This window comes from Triturus cristatus, chromosome 1_2 (assembly GCF_964204655.1).
Source record: "Triturus cristatus chromosome 1_2, aTriCri1.1, whole genome shotgun sequence".
Classification (NCBI taxonomy): domain Eukaryota; kingdom Metazoa; phylum Chordata; class Amphibia; order Caudata; family Salamandridae; genus Triturus; species Triturus cristatus.
The window spans coordinates 486,467,257-486,491,718 of NC_140580.1; positions in this window are offsets into that span (position 1 = coordinate 486,467,257).

The following is a 24,462-nucleotide window of genomic DNA, read 5'->3' on the forward strand; positions in this document are numbered from 1 at the left end:
AAATTTACATTAATGTAATATTTCTTTTCCTACCCTATAACACCACACCATTTACAATACACATCTAAATTAAACAAAAATATGTACCTACATAATTAACACAATTAATTATCTATTAAACAAATGTTAATAATTTTAAAACACATTTAAAAATGTAAAAATTAATGTAAACCAAGGGGCCGATTCCAATCCTGGAAAAAGGCTGTAAAAATCGTTGTATGGAGCGTTTTTCCCGTACAACTCGTACCCGGTAAACTTTTCTTACAACCTAGGAAGTACGATTCGTACAGAAAGCCTCTTTCCATACAAATCGTACAAAAGACCATACAGCTAAAATAAAACAATGATTCTGATCCGGAACAGCTTGCACACGACGTCTGTATGTATTTAAGCAGCGGTTTCCACCCCAGCAAGTACGATTCGTCCCTACGGCACTCCGTACGGCTCTTTTCTAACGGGAGCCAAAAACAGCTGTAAAAGCAGAGTCCCTAGGGGTACAAGTCGTACAGGCATACACCCCCATGCGTTGTGTATGTACGGTGCATACCCCAACATCGTGTATGTACTGTGCATACCCCCAACATCGCGTATGTACTGTGCGTACCCCCAACATCGTGTACCCCAACATCGCATACCCCAACATCGCGTACCCCAACATCACATACCCCAACATCGCGTATGTACGCACCGTACATACGCGATGTTGGGGTACGTGATGTTGGGGTATGCAATGTTGGGGTACGTGATGTTGGGGTACACGTTGGAGGGAACGCACATTAAATACATGATGTTGGGGGTACGCACAGTACATACGTGATGTTGGGGGTACGGACAGTACATACGCGATGTTGGGGTACGCACCGTACATACACAACGCATGGGTGTGTATGCCTGTACGACTCATACCCCTGTACGACTCACACCCTGGGAACAACTTTTCCCGGAATACGAGTCGTACAAAGCTTGCTTCGTACCGGGTAATGGCATTCCCCATGTACGGGACGTTTTCCGTACAAATCGTAAATCGGAAAGCCGGTCCGGATCGTACTAGTACGGTTGGACTGCATTTTTAAAATTTGTACGGAAAAGTGTCCGGGTCCGTCTGGTACAACTTTTCCGATTTGTAAGGATCGGGCCGATCTGTACAAATCGGATCGGGAAAAGTTGTATTTTTCCCGTACGAATCGTACTTCACGGGTCGGGCGGTACTTGTACGATTTGTATGGAAAAAATTGCCGATACGAGTCGGACGGGAAAAAAAAATACAGGATCGGAATCGGACCCCAAATGTTACAGGTATTGAACCTAAATCTCCAAACAAAATAAACACTCAGGTGCCGATTCCGATCCGGCAAAATAAATTTTCGTACGACTTGTATCTGTATATTTTCACGAATCGTACAAGTACCATACAAACTGCGAAGTACGATTCGTACGTGAAAAATACATATGAATTGCGTCGGGAAAAGGGTACGAGAGGGAGCCGGAAATTTTTACGTCCGAATAGCGTCGGTAAAAGTGTACGATAGGGAGCCGGACATTTTTACGTGCTAATCGTAAAACAGAAGTCCGATCGCGCAAGTACGATCCGTACCGCCCGTCCGAATACACAACTGCATGTAAAAGGCCCCGTTCAGAGCGAACGCTGTAGCACACATGTACATGGGTAAACTTGTGCCCGGATACGAGTCGTACAGCCCCCCCTCCCCCCGCATATGTCAGCACCGTACCCCCCCTCCGCACCGTACCCCAGGACCGTACCCCAGCCCCGCACCTGTACGCGCCGCACCCCAGGCCCGTCTCCCAGCCCCACACCTGTATGCACCGTACCCCAGGCCCGTACCCCAGCCCCCCACCTGTACGCACCGCACCCCAGGCGTGTACACCAGCCCCGTACCTGTACGCACCATACCCCAGGACCGTACCCCAGCCTCACACCTGTACACGCTGCACCCCAGGCCCGTCTCCCAGCCCCGCACCTGTATGCACCGTACCCCAGGCCTGTACCCCAGCCCCCCACCTGTACGCGCCGCACCCCAGGTGCATACCCCAGCCCCTTACCTGTACGCACCGTACCCCAGGACCGTACCACAGCTGTACGCACTGCACCCCAGGCCCATCTCCGAGCCCCGTACCTGTACGCACCGTACCCCAGGCCCGTACACCAGCCCCCCACCTGTACGTGCCGCACCCCAGGCCGTATCCCAACCTCGTACCTGTACACACTGTACCCCAGGACCGTAGTGCCTGTACGCGCCACACCCCAGGTCCGTACCCCAGCCCCCCACCTGTACGCGCCGCACCCCAGGCCCGTATCCCAGCCCTGTACCTGTACGCACCGTACCCCAGAACCATAGTGCCTGTACGTGCCGCACCCCAGGCCCGTACCCCAGCCCCATACCTGTATGCACCGTACCCCAACACCATACCCCAGCCCCCCACCTGTACGTGCCACACCCCAGGCCCGTACCCCAGCCCCGTACCTGTACGCACCGTATCCCAACACCGTACCCCAGCCACGCACCTGTACGCACCATTCCCCAACACCGTACCCAGCCCCCACCTGTACGCACCGCACCCCAGGCCCGTACCCCAGCCCCGTACCTGTATGCACCGTACACCAACACCGTACCCCAGCCCCGTACCTGTATGCACCGTACCCCAACACCGTACCCCAGCCCCCCACCTGTACGCGCCGCACCCCAGGCCCGTACCCCAGGCCCGTACCTGTACGCACCGTACCCCAACACCGTACCCCAGCACCCTCACCCAGCATCGCATATGTACGGACCTTACCTACGCGAAAAAGACTCGTACAGAACCAGGACACTGTAAAACAGCACAAGGAGGATCAATTTGACTCACACAACACCACAAAACACGTCTACATGACAAAATACATCTCAATGACTGACCTGGCACATCCAAACAGGCAAACCGAGGCCCTAAATCACAACCACCTCTTATAACACACCCACCAAAATTTCAAACACAGCCACACACACAAATGGACCAATAAAAAGGGCCCACACACACAACCCATGAGCCTTTGCAACAGACCCACTGCTGACAGACCCCACAGACAAACAACTGCACCTTACTTACACCTTAACTACACCTTAACTTACACACCTTCACACAACCTCCTTCACAAACACCTCCTCTTCACATTCACACACACACCGTCACATTCACACACACACACCCACAACCATCCACACCCACACCCCACACCATGCCCACAGACAAGAATCCAAAGTTCACAAGGGCGGAGCTGGACCTCCTTGTCAACGAAGTCATCAGAGCCGAGCCACAGCTGTTTGGAACATTGGTCAGACAGACCAGCATAGCCCCAAAAACTAGCCTGTGGCAGAGGCTCGTCGATAAGGTGAATGCTGTTGCGCCCATCCGAAGGACCAGGCATGAATGCCAAGCCAGGTGGTACGATCTGCGCAGGGCAGTCAAGAGGAAAATGAATGAGGAATACGCCCAGAGTAACATCACTGGAGGTGGGCTGCCCCACAGACCCGTACATTACCATCCCTGGGAGGAGAAGGTGATGGCCATGCTTCCGCCGGTGGGAGTACACGGAGTCGAAGGAGTCGCAGAGCCTGGTGAGTACACAAACAACTCACGTAACATGGGGGGAATGGCATCCACACCACAAATACACCAAATGCACGCAACTTCCCCCAAACCCTCACCGCACACAACCGCACTCAAAAACCACGCTCATGCCACTAACGTCTCCATGCCCCATTCACAAATAAAGGCAATGCCATGTCCCAGGCCACACCAACCACAAACCCAAGACTGGATGTCCGGGATGCTGGGAGGGTGGGGCTCACACAACAGATTGTGCAACTCAGAAGCAGACACCAATGCCCTCAGCCCATATGGCCTAGGTACATACCCATGCACCATGCCCAATACACAGGGACTGGCAAAGTACTGACAAGGTAGCTGACACTTGGCCCTGCTGTATGCAGCACAAGGCCCTCCTGTGACCACTGTACACTCAAACACCAACTCCACAAGCTCAGATATCTAGCACAGGAACTCACACTCACTGACATGCCAGCGTGCACCATGAGGGGACAGACACATCACCTAGGAGACCCAATGACAAATCACACTACACCCAACAGCAGGCCCGGTCACACACCCCCTCTTACTCAAGCACACACCCCCGGGGCAGGCAACGGGTTTACCCACACTCACAATGGACATGTGACACAACCAGACCAATCCATAGCCAAATAAGCATCCTAGCCAAAATTCAACAGGTCAAACACTCAGGAGAACATATCAATCGGTCCCCCGCAACATACCCATCCCCAAGTGGACATTGAGAGGAATGCTAGGCACATCCAACTACCTGGAGGAACTGTGACAACTTGAGTATGTATGAAACATGGATGTGGCATGAAACAGCATTAACATTGTCTCCCTCTCACACACAGGGCAACGTCATGGACCTCCCCCCAACAATGGGGGGGAACAATCACAGTCACAGGCTCAGCGTGAAGATGATCCCACCGGCAGCGACGACTCTCACCACTGCGTGGATGACCCCGACAAACCTGGCCCCTCTAGTGCCCAAGCCCCTGCAGCACCTGCGTCCGGTACATCTGTGCCAACCCCCACCCCCATTCCTGCCACATCCCAGGAGACACCCAGGAGCCCTGCTCGCACTGAACAACACAGTCAGTCTGACCAGGAGGGACAAGGTTCTCCGGGCACCCAGGAGGAGGCAGACAACCCCGCAAATGCCATCCCTCAGGGGTCCCGTAGACCCGATGTGCCCACAACGGCAGGCCAGGCTCGTGTGGGCAGGGGTGGTGGGAGTGGAGGCAGGCGGAGGCGAGAACCTGACCAGGCAGCTGATGGAACCGGTATGTCACACTTACGCCACATTCTGGACACATACCGGCGTGACACCAGGGGCATCAGCCAGGTAGTGTCGAGCCTCACAGAGATGAAGGGGACCCTCGATGAGATGAAGAACCTGCAGGCCGAGCAACATGCCAGTCAACAACAACACCAAAGACGGATGGAGGCAAGACTGGCTGAGCTCCTGGCGGTGCAAACGGACATGAGCCGTTCACTCCGTCGGATCGCCGACAACATGGGCAACCCTCCCTGTGCCACCAGGTGAAGACCACCACCAGCCACAGGGAGGGAGGAGGAGGAGGATTCGTCTGACGGAGCATCACAGACATCGTCAAGGCCTGCATCTGAGGGTCCCCCCAGGAAGGTGGGTCGTCCACGGAAAAGACCGTGAGAGGCAGCGGACCATCCACATCTCCCAGGTCACCTGGCCTGGCACCTGGCCCTCTGGCGCAACAGCAGCACCTCATCCAATGACATTCTCTGCCACATGGGCTTGCTGGTCACAGTCTGACCAATGATGACCAACACTGTGTTCTGGACTCTGATGACTTCCAAAGCAAAGGATACCATCTCCCCCTGTGAACTTTGGATTCTATGCACCCGGTAGAGCATCTTAGTTCATCTACCAAAAGACGTACCCCACCATAAATAAAAAGTTTATTTTGTCATGAGATGTTGCTTTCATTTTGCATTAGTCCACAACATATGTGTGTGTAAATGTCAAACTATGCCTGAGTGTTGAACTAACTCCACCCATCCATACCCTGGGATCTGAGTCTGGTACAGGACACACATGGGTCACAATGTATCATTCAATGCAGACATGGAGCACAATACTCACCTGTGATGGCCTCATGCTGCTGAGGGGGGGCTTGCAATACTGTGCGGACAGACCTATTTGTAAGAGTATCATTAAGGCGTAGAGGTCATGCCTGATTCGGAGGTTCCCGGGGAGGGAGTCCCAGGTATGTGTTCCCAGGTGGGAGAACTATGTCCTGCAGGCTGGAGTATGGTGGATCTGAAGAATGGTGGCCAGGTCAAGGTTGGATGCACGGAGATGGCACTACGGGGTCTTGGATGACAGTGGTACAAGGTTGGTTTTGGGTCGGGTTGTGGCCTGCCTCCCGGGTGTGGGTGGGGAGTCTGAAGGCCATCCTGCAGCACACAGTGATCCATTGCAGCTATCTCTGCTGGACGGTGATGTGGCTGGGGCGCGGGATGTTGCAGCTGAGGTGTGCAGATGCACCCTGGATGTGGACAAGTTTCCCGGGAGTTTGGATGTGGCTGCTCCGTAGAGGGCAGGGCAGTATTTGACACGGATGTTGTCGTGGACCTGGGGGATGGTCCGTCTTTCCTTGGAGTGGATCTATCTGAGGATCATGTGCATAATTTAGAGGGTGTTGCAGTCTGAGGCACAGATGCTGGTGATTACCATGGCAAATGTGAGCAAGCAATCCATGATGCACACCATCTTGTGTGCGTGGACACTGGGTGCTTGTGCAGGGTTTTTTGCGGATAGGACACAAGCAGTTGACCCAGCTGTAAGGGGACAATCCTCAGATGTTGACCTCAGTCCTGTACAAGTCCTGCCTCAGGTGGCTGATGTTCTGCCATTCATCAATGGATCTCATGCAATCTTGAATTTTGGAACTGGCAATGTCTGCGTCCTTGGTGAGGGTGAGGAGCACCTGGCTGTCAATGGCATACGAGTTGATGATGAGGTTGTGTGCGCATGTGATGGTGGAGAGGGGGGTCCTGGACACATTGTAGATTGACACGCTGAGAGATGATACCTGTGCCATGTACCTGACAACAACACCATACTACATGCAGAAGCCTTGAGTCCCACTCCCATGGCCTTGCTGGGGTACAGAGCCGGTGGGGAGTAGGAGGGACATGACCTGGTTGGTGTGACAGGGCCTGGAAGGCGTGGCAGCGCTGTGTAGGCAGTCGGAGTTGCACACTCATCATGCAAAGGTGTTGTGTGTGCGCTTAGTGTATGCCTGAGAGCAGGCGGGAGATTTGTGGATGGACATTGCTTGGAGGGTGTCTGCAACAATAGTGTGATGTGGGTCATGCAAGGACCTGAGGGTCATGCAATGTGCACGTTGCATGTGCAGACGGTCCAGCCTTTGGCACCGCGTGGCCACAACTGTGGCACAGACAAGCTGATGACAGCCAAAAGAATGGGTTGAGGGAGGGAGGGAGGAGCATCTTTGATGTGTGTGTGTTACCAAATCCGGAAACTTCATATGCCCTTGCTGCAGGGGCAGCAACAGCAGGCGGCATGTCCGGGTAACTATGCCACAAGTTCCACCCAAAGACTAGGATGTCAGAAAGGACTACTGCAAAAGGTGTATGTAAAGGAAGGAGTGTCCGGTTTTCCATGGCACACCCAGAGACAAAGATCACTGTGCAAGCCTTGATAGGCTCCAGATTGGACTACGCGAACGTCCTTTATGTAGGTCTTCCGGAATATCTGGTTCAGCGGCTGCAGGTTGTGCAGAACTCCGCGGCCCGGGCTATTTTTGGCCTCCATAGGCGAGCGAGAGCTTCGGGTCTGGTGCGATCGCTTCATTGGTTACCTATCCAGAAGCGGATTATGTTTAAAGCACTGACCCTGGCGCATAAAGCGCTTTTTGGCACCGGAGCAAAGTATCTACAGCGGAGACTGTCTTTCTACCGCCCAGCTAGATCTCTGCGGTCGGAATCTTTGTTTCTCGCGGTGGTTCCTCGAGTGAGGAAGGCCCGCACTGGGGGTCGCTCTTTTAGTTTGAGGGCCCCTCAGTTGTGGAACTCTTTGCCTTTGGACCTATGGTCCTCCTCTTCTCTCCTTTTGTTTAGGAAGAGCCTCAAGACTTGGCTTTTTAACCTTTAGGGTGTCTCTGTCTTTTTCTTTTGTCTGTTTTATGTTTTTTTGTTTTATTGAGCTGCCTCGATATAGCGCCGGGACACTCCACGGAGTACCCGTGCGCTATAGAAATAAAAGTTTAACATAACATAACAAAGAATGCACAATCACCAAAGATGACTGACACCGGATCATGAAACTGAAGGGCGAGCTGCGCACAGGAAACACACCCTCAGCAGGTGTTGACGGCCCGTTGTGGGGACCAACATGCCAAAACACATACACAGCCATGGACTCCATGCACAATAGAGAATCAAATACATGAAGAACAGCATTCAGGTTGCTAATCTACACATAGACTTATATGCACAATCTTTGACAACTATGCCAGAGATGCCGCATGCACAGTGGCAAGAGACCTGCATTGACAGGGATGAGGCACCTTGGAGGGTGAGGAACACCTTTATTACTCAGCCTCACACCTATGGAAATGCATCAATATGAACAGACACACAGGTCTTTTGGATGAACATGTGGGACCTACACTGGACACCCCCTTCGCACCACAGATGCTGTAAATCCATTGTACTGGCACACAAGTGAAGGGAGTGAGCCAAACATCCCCTGCTGCACACGGAGAGGCTGCAATTCCCCATTGAGCCTCTTATGGGGATGTCCCACACTATGTCCACCCGTAGCATCCCGTATGTTTCATAGGGAAGTTTTACACACATTGATGCCTTCATCACAATTCACAATCCCATTACAGATGACTGTCACGAAGTGTGACTATCAATTCATGTGAGTCATGCTACATGTCATGTGCCCCATGGTGAGTCGACATGTATGCATAGTGACAAAACCTGCACAGGAGCAGTGCCCACACATTCCAAATAACTACCACATGCAAAATGGCTTGCTGTAATCCTTACCCAAAGGAGACATCTCACCATGTCCGTGCATGTAACGCTGATTCAGCACACGTTGCAATACTCATGAGGAATAGCAGGAGCACAATGATGCCACAAGCAGACAGCATGCGCAACTACCTGGGGATGACAGACACACAAGAAGTCAGGAAAAATATAGTCATCCGCATGCATGGTCATGTACTCTACATGAATAAGGTTGACACCATGCTAGTTGAAAACTGAGTGTGTCAGCTAAAATGTGTGGAATGACATCATCACTCGAGTGACACATCAGAACACACCTCTAAGTCACTTAGCATACAGTCAGCTGGACACACACATTGCAAGACATGCCACACAAGGCTCCAAGCGTCCACACTCAGACCCAGGGACTCACCATTATGAGAAGAAGTTGCGTATGAGCTGACTCCGGATGTCCTCCTCCTCCTCCTCCTCCACCTCCTCACTTGCCTCGTGACCAAGGCCTTCATCCTCCATGGGTGGATGTTCCTGCTCATCGGGATCCAGGATGAGTGGCACAGCTTTCTCCACTGCCATGTTGTGCAGCATGCAGCACACGAGGAAGATTTTTCAGACCTTCACCGGTGCATATGGGAGCGACCCGCCTGTCTTGTGGAGGCACCGGAATCGGCTCTTCAGGAGGCCAAACGCCCTCTCAATCACTCGCCTGGTCTTCCCATGGGCGTTGTTGTAACGGTGATCTGCAGCTGTTCTGGGGTTGCGGAGAGGCGTCACCAGCCATGGCATGTTGGGATAGCCAGAGTCCCCTACATGGAAACATCATGTAAAGAAGTGGGTCAAGAGATGCCGTAACATACAAAGATACCGCTAAATACAGGACAAACAGAGTATACCCACCAACAAGACATGCTCGTTCGTTGTGCAGCCGCAGCATCATTTCTGGCACCCTGCTACGCCTCATGATGTAGGCCTCGTGTGCTGACCCTGGAAAACGTGCACAGACATGGGAAATCAGCATGTTAGCAAGACACACCACAAGGACATTGATGGAGTGATAATGTTTTCGGTTTCGATAGGCTACCTCCTGTGCCTGTGGTGGTACCAAAGCCACATGTGTCCCATCCATGGACCCAATTACATGGGGCATCCCTCCCAGGGAATAGAACTCACCCTTGATACCTGTCAACTGCTCAGGAGTTGGAAAATGGATGAAATCATCCAGGTGCTCCAACATGGCTTCTAAAACATCATGCAGGACACGGCTAAACATGGTCTGGGACATGCCACCCACATCAGCTATGGTGAATTGAAAGGTACCGGTGGCAAACAAATGTAGGGCTGCCATCACCTTCATCTTGGGGGTCAGCTCAGTAGGAAATCTGTGTCGCGGTTGGAGGTGTTGTTCAAGCTTTGCGGTCAAGTCCTCAATCAACTGTTGCGAAAAGCAGTAACGTCTTAGGCAGTCACGTTCCCTCATGGCAGCCAAGTCTGGCATTGGTCGGGGGAGAGGCGGTGCCCTGCAGATAATTGGAAGGAAGAACGAAGAGTGAGTACCTAACAACAACAATATCAATGAACTGAGCACATGCTCAACTGCTGTAGGATGGATTAAGCCACGCCCTATTTACAACACTAAGTTAGCATGAACGAGATAATTGTTTGCAAGCCAGCATGTCATTTCTGCTGCGCTGAACACGACACTGTTGTTATGTGTTATTCATTTTGAAATGCTGACTCGACTTTGCCTTACAGGATAACAAACTGTTGTTTCACATTCTTAACAGTGAAATGTGCCCTTGGTCTGTACATCATGCAAAGAACGAGTCTGGGTCACTAGAATGTACAGAGTGTTGTGATTAAATTGATCGTACCACTTCTTAGTCATATCATACATGCAGCTGCCAATATCTGAAGGACAAGCGTCTTTCATATTGCAAAACAGTTTTGGGTTTGGAGGCATTCGAGCAGAAGAGCTGATGCATCAGAGAGCTAGCTGATCCTTTGATGTGATTCTACTAAGCTGATCTATACGGTATGGGGTCCCCCCTGTTCGCCTAAGAGACCTTATAATAGTCTAATAATAATGTATTAGATTCTAGAGAAAGGAGTGTGGCTGTATACCACTGTCATTATTAGTATGATTGCTCCTTTCATTTTATATGGTATTGTAACAATGCTTATGGTTTTGATCTGTACTGTTAGTCTGCTAGTGTTAGCCAAAGTACTGCATCTTAGGACGCGAGGTTTATAAAATAAACTCTTTAAACTTTACCGTGTCTGTATTATTCTGTTGTGGACTAACAAAAAGATACGAACAGGTATTTCGGATTCCCACCACTCCTGAGAAATATCTAAGTCGCTTGTTCTGGTTTGTCTATACATTGGGACCGCCTAGCTAGATCTAGGCTAATGAATGGGATACTAAGCTGGTCGGACAAGGGGTTCTTGGTTCTGAGGGGAATTTCTGGTACACCACAATTCTCTGAGGTCCTGGTCTCCTGAGCATAGTTCTGTGCAGAAGCAGAATCCCTGCAACATGGCGCACCTAACGTTTGGTCTTATGATCTGAGACGCTTTAGTAGTACTTGTGTTAGTCCACAACTACCCTCACTCTTGTTTCCGGATAACAGGAGTGACAGTTTAACCTACCTAGGTTTTGACTAAAGGTTCATTCAAGCTTGATAATTAAAAAGGTTATGGTTTTTGAGCCCACGTGCTACTATAAATATCGTTGTTGCTCTTTAGTGTGTCCTTATGGCGGTTAATATTCCCGCTCATAATAGGGTTCCTCTGCGCACTCATTTGAGGGCGTATGGGGTACCTGATGACGGGATGGCCGTGGTCTTTGTGGTCAGTGCTGATGCCACCTACCCTTATGAGTTGTTTTACTCTTGGGTGACCTTTGCGGAGGTGGATACGGACGATGATTTGTTCCACGAATATACAGCCACGCCAGTGCCTGCGGTTTATGCCCCATATAGGACACTTGAGATACCTATTTCTGCTTGGCAGCATACTATTTGGTTTAATGGCGCCCTCCCCCATGAGGTCGTGCCGGCGAGAATGGGCCCGTTGTCCATTGCAGGGGCCACTTGGCCGGTACTGGCCGGATATACTACTCACCCACGCTACCTGACGGTGGGTGTGGGTGCTTTACGAACGCTACACACAGCCCTGATTGCGGTCCATAGGGCTTTGGTGCAGTATGTGTCATGCACAGCTCAGGTGGGAGCACCTGCGGTTGCTGGGCATGGGTCGGATCACCATCACGCGGTGGTGATTAGCCCTGTTATGGTTAATGCGGTTGTAGGCAAGCGCCCCCTCAGTAAGGAGGAATTTCCTTACTGGCTTGCCAAGAAATTTGATCAATTAGAAGCCGTGTTTCCAAACACTACTCCTGTGGATAAACACAGGATACTCACCATTACTTTGCCGAAGGACCTGGTCCCTGATATTATTGATTGTGATAATTGGGGCAAGGTCTTTGCTGCGACCTACTTGAAGTGCTACGGCACTCCGTCTATGTCTGTACTACCCTCCGTCATCAAGAAAGTCCAGGACAGTCAAGGTGCGGAGGCAGCCATTGAGTTAGGATTACGGCTTGTCGACAGTTTCGATGTGGTTTGTTCCATGGTAATGGGCAACCTCAAAGGAGATGCCATGCAGTTCCAAGTTGGTAATATGCTGGAACTTGTGGCTGATGCCGATAAACCCAGGGAGTTCGCAAAAATTATTGCAAAAGCCTACAGGATGGTTGGGCGTAGTGCTTTAGGCGTGAAACCCACCATCAAAAATCCTGATGTAGTACAGCAGACTAAGGTGAGTTCGTCTACCAAAGACGAGAAGCCCAACTTTCCTAAACAAAGTTGGCGAGCCAAAAAACAGGAGAAGCAGCAACAGAAACAAGTTTCTCGTTCTGCCTCACCCGTACAGTCGTATAGTGAGCGCACTTATGATTTGCGCGATCGTACTCGTATTAAGTCACCTGATAGGTTTCAGGTTTCTAAACAACGCTCTCCTCGTTCTTCACAGGAAACAACGGCTTCGCACACTGGTGCTGGAGAGCGTGGGAGAGGACGGGGTACTCAAGGTCGAGACCAGCCCCGCCAGACTGACTGTAAAGGCAAGCAGGAAGACACTGCCAGACAACGTCCACCGTTTCAGAAAAAGAAAGTTGCTGCTATCTCGGCGAGATATGCCTCAGATGGTGCGGACACAGCTTCGGAACCTGACATGGGCACTAACGCTGCTAGACAGTGCGGCGGAAGTTACAGTAGTGCGGGAAGCATTGCGTCCATTTCTGGAGGCGACAGCAACTGACAATTATGTGACAGTTGAAACTGCTGATACTCGCGTAGCTCCCCCAGAAAGACTATTTGAAATGGTCCTTAATATTGAGGGTGACATACAACGTAAAATTAAAGTGGTATTTTGGTACAATCTTACGACCACCTATGATATTCTTTTGGCGGAGAAAGATTGGCCTCCGGCTTTCATTCTGGACGCTCCAAGGGGAGAGGAAGTCATTCTTCCTTCCTTTGGGCACGCAGTGCCCACGGATGAGTCTAGTAGGTTGGCCGGGGAGTAGGCACAGGTGCTTGCACCTGCGTTATATCGTAATCAGGTTGGCTGGGATAAATGTTCTCCCAATCATGAGATTCCATTACGGTCCGATCCCCAGCTTCAACCCCAATACCCCATGCGTCGCGAGGCGAGACTTCACGTCGCGTCCATCCTTGAACAATTGGAATATCAAGGAGTGATTGAGACATGTGTGTCACCCATGAATAATCCTTTATTCACTGTGACGAAGCCTGACGGGTCGTACCGCCTAGTTTTGGATTACCGGCATTTAAACTCACATTGCCGGACGTGTGCGGTACAAAATACTCATAGTTCGGCTCTCGTCGATAGTCTTGTGAGAAAACGTTTCAAAACCACACTCGACTTATCAAATGGCTTTTATTGCCATAACATAGCCCCTCATAGTTATGAGTGGACTGCTTTTACCTCGGGTGGTAAACAAAAAATGTTTAAGAGGCTCCCGATGGGCTATAAAAACAGCCCTGGAGTTTTTTCCGCTCGCGTGGTCTCTCTCTTAGAGATGGTAGACCCGGAGGCATTCTCGTATGTTGATGACATCTATCTGACAGATGACGAGTTGCTTCCACACCTTGCTCGTGTGGATAACATAGTAACTATGTTTGCAGACTTCGGTTACAAGTTTAACTTTAAGAAGTCCCACATTGCTGAGTTCACAGTGTTGTTCTTGAGGTACGAACTCAATAATGAGGGTCGAGGCTTGGCACCGCACTTCCTTGAGAAATGCGCACGCCTTCGTATCCCTAAGACACTGAAAAAACTACAATCATTACTGGGCTTTCTGAATTTCGGTTGTTCCTATATTCCTGATTATGCCCAGCGTATCAAGACACTGTATGCCTTGGTGCAACCAACTTTTACCAGATCTTGCTGGCTGCCAGAGCATTCATCTGCTTTGTATTCATTGCAGACTGATCTTCTTACTGCTACATTTTTACAAACTCGTGATAATCACACCAACCTGGTCATTAGAATTGTTCCAGGTGCGGAAGGTTTCACGTACTTAAAGTTCAATGAGGGCGACACAGTCCCCATTGCTTACAAATCTCCTCTGTACACTTCGGCTGAGCTGCGATTTTCCTCTGTTGAAAAAGTTTTGACAGCAGTTCAGATGGCGATCCTGAAAGAACGAGCGCTATCACAAGGGAAGCGCATGCTGGTGGTAACACCGTTTCCTGCTCTCGAAGCAGTCACTAAAGCTAGTTTACCGAATTCTAAGGCTTTGCATCCAAGGTGGATACAATGGGCGACCTCCTTAGCTTCGCCTGACGTCGAATACATCTTTGACGCAGCGTTGCAGACTCAGGAGAGTTTGGAGTATGAATTTGTTCATCCTGCTCCTCTGTCGTTGCGCCCTATCGAGGAATACCATTGTGTCATATACACTGACGGGTCGGCGCAGCCTGCAACTGGATCAAGGCACGCTTATTCAGCGGCTTGCTCAATTGTAGTCGGTACTTTCATAAATGGAGAGTTCCAATCTGATGCAGTGCATACACAGTAATTGGGTGATTGTACCGCGCAGTTGGCGGAGCTTCGTGCTCTAGTGCTTGCGCTTGAGTTTGCGGATCACAGGGTCACCACTCTTATAGTGAGTGATTCTTACTATTGTGTTCAATCTTACAACGACAATTTACTTTTTTGGGTTATGAATGGTTTTCGTGATTCAAAAGGTGGCACAGTAAAGCATAAAACGCTTTGGGCTCGAGTGGCAGAACTTAAAGGGAGTCTGCCACTTGTGAATGTAATTCACACTCTTGGTCACCAACGAGTTGGTGTCCATGATGTCGGTAACAGTTTGGCTGACGAGGCAGCTAAAACCGCAGTGGCGACATATTTAGTAGCAGCAGTTACAAGATCTAAATCTAAGATTGATGCAGACATCTTGGCGGCTATTGCTGCTTCTGGGACAGGTACAGGCTTCCCAAGAGGTTTCCCTTCTCGATACCATTATCATTTAAGTCCTGATAACGTCCCGTTAGTGAGGATTAACGACGTTGGTGATAGATTGATTCCCAAGGCAGACTGCAGACCAAATTTGATAACAGCTGCCCACGAAGGTGTTGCGTCTGCGCATGCTGGAGTGTCAGCAACTGTGTCCCTTTTGCAGCAACGTTACTGGTGGTACGGTTTGTATAAACAAGAGCGGGCTTATGTACTTGGTTGTGACATTTGCCAACAGATTAAACCTTCTTCGGTTGCGCGTCCACCTCCAACACAGCTGCATATATCTAATCAACCACTTGCGTGTGTTTATTTAGATCACTGCGGTCCTTTTACCTCTGATACTGCGTACAAGTACATCTTGGTTGCAGTGGATTCGTGCACACGTTTTCTGTGGGTGTGGCCACAAAGGAGTGCTGATGCCAGGACTGTCATCAAAGTATTGCGTGTCTTTGTAGGGAGTTTTGCATGTGGTACCCTTCACTCTGATCAGGGCCCGGCGTTCGCCTCTAAGGCGTACAAAGAAGCAATGAGAAGTTTGGGGGTCCAAGTCAAATTTTCGTCTCCATACCGGCCTGAGGGCAATAGTGTTGTGGAACGAATGAACCATGACCTAAAGCAATCGTTGACAGCCAAGGTGTTAGGTACAGGCCGGAACTGGCTTGCCCACTTGTATGACGTCCAGCGTGCACTTAAGAACCTCCCTAGAAGGTCTCTGGGTGGGAGGACCCTGTACATGATGCTCTTTGGAGTGAGAATGTTTGTTCCGGACCTTGACGGTCTAGACATGGTGGCGGCTGCCGCGCCTATTGACCTAGATGACCACTGTGCTGTATTGCAGAATCTACAAGAAGCAAGAGACACTCTAGCAAAGGAACACGTGCCCTCAACATCCGAAGAAACGCTCCAGATTCCGGTAGTCGGCTGGCTACCTCGAGTTGGTGACCTGGTCCGTGAGAAGGTGGAGAACAAGAAGGAGTTTGGCCCCTCTTATCGTGCACCAGTCCCAGTGCTTGGAGTATTGGGTACACATACAGTTGTTTTACCACCACTACCTGGTCGCAAGGGTAACAGGTACATTTCAATTGAGAATGTCAAGCTACACAGGGTGGCCGATTCGCCATAGTATGACACCTTCGGTTTCCTGCCCTTTGATGCTGAGAAACTCTGCTGTGATGCCACCCTCTATCATCGTGCCTGAGGTTTCCATTAAGATGCTTACAGTTACTGATCCGTCTGTGCCACCTATTGCTGGTGGTTTGCCTGCTGATCCTGAGTATGCTTATCCTGCAGAAGTCCCTTTGCCCCTATTACATACAACAGCGATTACCCAGTCCCGTTCTTCCTTTGAAACTGAATCATTGACTTCCACTGCCCCTTCCAAAATTTCTAAATTTTTTGCCTGGTTCAAGAGACATTTTTTGGTTGCACCTTGGACTTACATCTGGCTGGTGCTGATTTGTATTTTTTTATTCATGACAATTGGCTTTGTGGTAGTGTTTTTAGACTTATCAATGGACACTACCTGAATGAACGTTCTACAATTCGATTAATTGATGGAACTTTGGCCCCCCATTCCTCATCACACATCATGAAACGTGACCAGACTTTTGTGAACATCACCGCCTGGCCTGTACGTGATGGGATTGCTTGGGATGCAGTGAACTTTCAAATTCATGGTCCAACCGAAGTTATTAATGTGCCAACTGTTTTTCGTGTTTCTATTGGTGATGTAGTTAAACAAAACATCCGCTCAGATGATTGGGATGTACAAGCAATAGAAGCACTGTTTTCTGATTTAAAATATTATGCTGCATTTGATGCTGAAGATCTGTATTTAAATACTGCCAACTACGATGAGCAATTTTGTTTTCAACATTATGGCACACATTTCCTACACAGAGCAAATACTTTTCGGAATTTGGTTAATTTCACTCAGTGGGAACATTGTCCTGTCCCTATCCCTGGCAGCTCTGCTACTTTATTGAGAAAGTTCACGTACTTTTCGGATTTTAGTGTGTCAGATCCTGATTCCTTTTATTTTAAGGTGGCGGTAGAACCCGCTTCTAAGGTTAGACTGACACACACAAAATTATTATACTCCAAATCCTTTATGGATGAATTGGCTATTGGAGGTTATGACGTATGGAAAGCTACTATCGATCTTAAATCGGTTTGGGGAACTAAACCGTGGCAGGTACAAGGAACAGAAGCTTTGCATCGTGCCTGTCTTATCCCAAACCATATATTATTTTTGAATTCGTCTATTTTTCAGACCACTTGTTTTGGATTGGCTATATCTAAAAAATGTAATTCCCCCTCGATCCCGGATCTGGGTGCTTATCCTGGTTGGGAGAATCACTCAGATCTGTCCCTTTCTATGTTGCAGTCGCTTGTTTCCAATGGCACCTTCAATATTTCAACATTGAATCCTTAGGGTTGGTTAGTTTGGCAAACAAGCTCAGATTCCTGTCAACGTCGGTTTCTGTATTTGGCACCAGGGTATACACAACTTAGGGTTGACCCTCGTTTTACGTCTTCACACACAGTGACTATCTACTCTGTGGGTAAGTTATGTCAGTCGTGGCTGCAACATTCCACTTTAACTTCAGTTAAGCTTCATTTATCACGCTTAAATGACGAAATAGATTTGAATGATTTTATTAAGGGTCCTGCGAATGGCAGGTCTAAACGATGGGCTTATGCTATTTACAATGAAATTTGGAAATTGTCGCAAATTGAAGCTGCTTCTAGACTACGTGCTATTGACCAGGCCAATATGGAAAAAGTTTTGGCTGTGATAGATAATAGTATTAATACTTTGTCTTCTAGAATTTATACATTAGATAATATTGTTTCTTCTGTCGTAGATATTGTGCAAGATGATGTGTCTGTGTTGTATCATGGTCAAAATCAGTTGCGCTCAATTATGCAGTTTGCATGGACATTACAAACGTTAAAGGCAGGGAAAGTCCCTTGGGACTACATGAATATTTCATCGTTGTTCCTTCCTTTTAATTTGACAGCTAAACAGCAGTTCATGTCCATGAAAGATGCAACTTACGCATTGCTGCACATTGAAAAATTAGAACCCTTACCTTTTTCTGTTGCTGAGTTGAATTCAGCCGTGTGGCTTATACACGGATTGGTCACTTTACCTTTTAGTCTGTTTAAATTTAGTTTGTGCATGAAGCATTATGCCATTGGCAGATATGAACAACTTGGTGATGCGTTCCTGCACGAAGTTTGGTCACTTCCGTTCACTTACAGATGCGTAAGGGATGGCAAGGAGGTATACTTAAAAGGTGAAGAATGCACTTCCGCTCCTGATCATTCTGTGGTTTGTAGACATATACAGTTACATGGCGCTTGCAATAGACACGCTCCTAATTTGGCTTGTGTCCTAAAGGGGATTCCAATGCCAGTTATAACATCTTCCTTTAAGCTGCTTGCCAACGGTAGTTATTTGCTTTTAAATAGTGAAGCTTGCTGTGGGATGCTAGTGGGTATTCCTTACATAGTCACTGTTTCGCAAAAAGTGGTTTGCTGTAATAACGTCCTTTTCCCACCCCCGCAAGGCCGACTCGATATTTCTATCTGGCCAGCGATTCCAACCTTGAACGCACAGTTCAATAGGATGAGCAGAATAAAGGCTCTTTTGTCTAAGAGGGAAGTTGCGTTGACTTCGTCCCGTGAAACATTTCTTCTAAATGTGGCAAACACACGTACTGAGGTACAAGCACTTTTGAATACTGACCTCCCCCTACATTTTGGAACTTTGATCCAGACTATCTTTAATGCCTCGTCTACGACTGGCCTTGTTCATTTGTTTAAAGTTGTGGGCTCGGGCCTCGTGAAATCTTTCCAGACTGTTTTTGGTGTGATCCCCGCATTTTTACATTCTATTTTTTTGAGTGTCTTCGGAGGGTTCCCCTTGCTCCTCGCTTTGGTGGCTGGGATTCTCTTGTTGATTTGCGCACTTCGATATGGATGCACACCAGGGGTTGCGAGACAACATGCTCTGCCTGCTCCATCTTCGTAGCCGGATGCTTGATTATTATGGCACTTTCCCATTGGCGGTCTTAAGCGTCAAGTATGGATTGTCTTTCCGGTTTCCCTTTTTTACCTGTGTGCAACCTGTCTTTCATTGCCTAGATTGTCCCTTCCAGTGGGCTCTGGACTTGTGCCTGTCAACCTTGGCGTCACCTGACCCGAATTTTGATGAACTGATGTGTCCCTTAGTGGCTCATGATTTTGATTGTTTTGGTGTTGGGTTTATGGCTTTGGGTGCTGCACAAGGAGTCCTTGCTGACTGGGATATCGGAGAGGCGGCTATTGAATTCCTTGAAAGGAGTTGTATCGAAGATGCTGACGGTTTCCCTATTGTGGTGATGGATGCTCCGATATTTGATGAACACGTGTGTTCCTTTCCATTGCTAAATTGGATGGCAGATACTTTTGCAGAACGCTCCAATGATTTCCTCTTGGAAGCTGTTGCAACTTACGGTGCATATACCTTTATGGATTGACTGATTGACATTGTCAAGACATAATTCTTATTTTTATTTAAAAAAAAAAAAAAACTTTTTTTCTTCCTTTTTATTCTCGGACTTTAGACTTACCTTATATGGACTTATAGTTCATGCCCTTGGTTCCGTTCTATATCACTTGAACTCTGCGTTCTTGATAAGTGTATCGATATTGGGTAGTGCTCCGATCATGGGGGGGTGTAGGATGGATTAAGTCACGCCCTATTTACAACACTAATTTTGCATGAACGAGAAAATTGTTTGCAAGCCAGCATGTCGTTTCTGCTGCGCTGCGCACGACACTGTTGTTATGTGTTATTCATTTTAGAAATGCTGACTCGACTTTGCCTTACAGGATAACAAACTGTTGTTTCACATTCTTAACAGTGAAATGTGCCCTTGGTCTGTACATCATGCAAAGAACGAGTCTGGGTCACTAGAAGGTACAGAGTGTTGTGATTAAATTGATCGTACCACTTCTTAGACATATCATACATGCAGCTGCCAATATCTGAAGGACAAGCGTCTTTCATATTGCAGAACAGTTTTGGGTTTGGAGGCATTCGAGCAGAAGAGCTGATGCATGAGAGAGCTTGCTGATCCTTTGATGTGATTCTACTAAGCTGATCTATACGGTAAGGGGTCCCCCCTGTTAGCCTAAGAGACCTTCTAATAGTCTAATAATAATGTATTAGATTCTAGAGAAAGGAGTGTGGCTGTATACCACTGTCATTATTAGTATGATTGCTCCTTTCATTTTATATGGTATTGTAACAATGCTTATGGTTTTGATCTGTACTGTTAGTCTGCTAGTGTTAGCCAAAGTACTGCATCTTAGGACGCGAGGTTTATAAAATAAACTCTTTAAACTTTACTGTGTCTGTATTATTCTGTTGTGGACTAACACATAGATACGAACAGGTATTTCGGATTCCCACCACTCCTGAGAAATATCTAAGTCGCTCGTTCTGGTTTGTCTATACATTGGGACCACCTAGCTACATCTAGGCTAACGAATGGGATACTAAGCTGGTCGGACAAGGGGTTCTTGATTCTGAGGGGAATTTCTGGTACACCACAATTCTCTGAGGTCCTGGTCTCCTGAGCATAGTTCTGTGCAGAAGCAGAATCCCTGCAACACTGCTAATACACATCAGCGAAATACAGAGTCAGGTCTGTGCTACTCATCCAGGACACGTATGGCAGTCAGGTGATACTCCTACGACAAGCCAGCTACACCCGTTGATAGTCACGTTCTACATGACATGGCCCGGAACTAGCTGTGGGCCAGTGTAAGTGAACAGCCAGAGACATCACAGGCGTGACATACATCCACAAATCTGCATTGGAAGGATGTCATCTCATACAGACTGCTGGCAGCAAGCTAGACGCACAGGTCACATGTCATTGGAAATGTACAGATCATATACATAGCAATGAAGGGGTACACGTGAAACACGAAAACACAGACATGGATACGGCGCAGATATGTCCTCATGTCATAAAATCATCTTTGAAGCATCCAGACACAAGTAACGTGTGAATCCACATGTGGCATGGTGTGCGTATATGTGTGCCATGCCCATCTACACACAGACACATGTTGGATGCAGCAACAGCAGATGCATTTGACGGAACAACACCAGCAAGCTCATGGGAACACATGACACACACAGGACATGTTCACATCGGGGCACGCTGTTACTTAGATGTCAGGTGTTAGTGTCCCTGTCCCTGACATCAGGGGACATTTGCGGGTGTTGGTGACTGTGCCATACCAGTGATGCAGTGCTTGACACGTTTGTACTACATGCACACATGTGCATTGTGGGAAGGGGAAGTGTGCCACATACTGCCCCATCACACATGACATATGTACACAGGTCATCACACATCTATTGTGCTAAAACATGAGGAGACATGTGCCACATCACTGCCTGACACACCTAGGCCCTGCACATGTAGGACTGGAATGACTATGACTTGATGTACAGCCGTGCACGAGTCTGACACCTCAATTCCATTTGTGTGCGCCTCCTATCACCTGTGTAAGCTGTGAAGCGCACCGTACACACGCTCTGAGGGCGAGTGAACGGTCCGTATCATCACACTGTTATTACCGCCGGAGTACGGGTGTGTGTACGGACCGTACTCACGTACGTGTACGACCAGTGTGCACACGTACGTGTACGCCCTGGTAGTCCACGTACATGTACACACTGGTCGTACACGTAGGTGTACGCCCTGGTAGTCCACGTACGTGTACACACTGGTCGTACAAGTACGTGTACGCCCTGGTAGTCCACGTACGTGTACACACTGGTCGTACATGTACGTGTACACACTGGTCGCACACGTTGGTGTATGCCCTGGTAGTCCATGTACGTGTACACACTGGTAGTCCACGTACGTGTACACACTGGTAGTCCACGTACGTGTACACACTGGTAGTCCACGTACATGTATGCCCTGGTAGTCCACATACGTGTACACACTGGTCGCACATGTAGGTGTATGCCCTGGTAATCCATGTACCTGTACAGACTGGTAGTCCACGTATGTGTACACACTGGTAGTCCACATACGTGTACACACTGGTCATCCTGGTAGTCCACGTACGTGTTCACACTGGTCATACAAGTACGTGTACGCCCTGGTAGTCCACGTACGTGTACACACTGGTAGTCCACGTACGTGTACGCCCTGGTAGTCCACATACATGTACACACTGGTCACACACGTAGGTGTACGCCCTGGTAGTACACGTAGGTGTACGCCCTGGTAGTCCACGTACATGTACACACTGGTCCTACACGTACGTGGCTAACGCAATGTGCAACTGGTGTGGTGGGAGTACGTGTGAAACGAACTGTACCTGTGTGTGGATAGCTAAATTCTGTAGGTACACATGAGGGACAAGTATTGGGGCCTAAATGCATGCTGGTTGTCATGGATACCGATTTTCAAGTTCAAATTTTCGATCATGTGGCCTAGAATAGGCAGTTGGCAACTAAATACAATGTTGCAAAGGGGTTGTTGACTTCACATCATGCTCAAATTTTGAACCATGCAAAGGCCCTCACTGGGGTATGTTTAAAGGGATTGGAGGAAACGTAGGATGCAAATGAGACGGAGCAATCACTCTGTACTCCTGTAAATGAAACAGCCCAGCAAGGCAGATGTAAGTCAGCCAGAACCCATGAGAGGGCACTTGCCTCACTACCTTACACTCGACACCACTGCTGCTGCTTGTGATTCCTCTGGGAACATGTCAGGGACTGTGAAGAGGGCCCAGCCTTTCAGCCATGAGGAGAATGAGGCATTGCTTGATGTCATCCTCCCACAGTACCCCAGCCTGTATGGGAGACCAGGGAAGCAGGTGAGTTCTGACTCCACTAGCTTTGACTGTGCCCCTTTTTTGTGACTGTCACTTCTGGCATTGTGTCCAGGTGTGACAGACATGCAATGGTTTTTAGCGTGGGTCCCAGGGGGGGGAATGGCTTATGTCTCCCATGCAGAGCATGATGTAGTTCCTGTGTGCACTCCTCACTTGCATTGTGCTTACTGTGACATTCACTGCATAGTGCATAGCACATTCAGCCTACCCAATCCTTATGCCGAATTTTGACCTATTGACCAGAGCTGATTCCCTGGCCCCCCCGGTGTGACAGGTGACTGTACCCACAGATGTGTGTGAGTTGAGTGGAGCTGTGCTGAGTGTCCAAATGATGTGTACACCCCCTGGTCATTGATGTGTGTGAATGTTCCTTGTCATGTGGGTGAGTGTCTATGTGGAGTGTTGCACCCCAGCTGCATGGAGGAGGCAACAGCTCCACCCATCTGAGGGGTTTAAGTAATCCGTGCAGAGTGTCTGACTTGCTGAGCTAGCACCACACCTGTGACACCCCACAGGCAAGTGGCACATGTGCAGAGTCAGGTTTGTATCCGCTGTTGACAATGGCAGGTGATTGATCTGTGCCTGTGTGTGTCTGTGTACTCTGCTGAGGTTGTGTCAGTGGCCTGCGGCATGTGACTGCTTGGAGGTGCTGTCCATCAGCCTGGTGTTGCATGTGATGCACAGCGTGTGCCATGATCATGGAGTGTGTTGCACCCCTCATGCCACCTGTGTACTTTCAATGCCATGTCCTGCTTTGGGGCTTCCACATAGGCTAATGTCCCTATGAGAAAGGTGCAATTGGTTGCCAGCATAAAATGCCCTGTTCTAAATATCAAAGATGTTCAAATGTGTGTCTCTGTGACATGGAGCAGGTGTAGTGATGTTGTCTCACTTTGTCATCCTCATAGGTAACTGCCTACGCCAAGGGGGACATATGGAAGCAGGCCGTCAGGGCCGTGGGATCTGTGGAGGGTCACAGTCGGTGCCTCGCCCAGGTGAGGAAACGCTGGCAGGACATCCGGTGCTGGACCCGGAGGATCGCCCGGTTGCAGCTCAAGGACTCACCTCCACACAAGCACGGCGGGGGCCGACGACTGACCCAACAGATTAAGCGTGTCCTGGCGGTGGTCTTCCCTGAGTTGGATAGGCGGTTACAGAAGTTGCAGCAGCAGGAAGGGGGTAGGTACATGTGTGTTTGTTGTGTGTCACCAGCTTTTGTAAGTGCTCAGTTGCCTGGATACACAGCGAGGGTTAATTTGTGCAGTGCATATCATGTTCCCCAAAGTCAAACGGGGCTGTTCCTCCTCCCTTCCCCTAAATGACATGTGTTCCCTGGTCTGTGTGTAATCACTA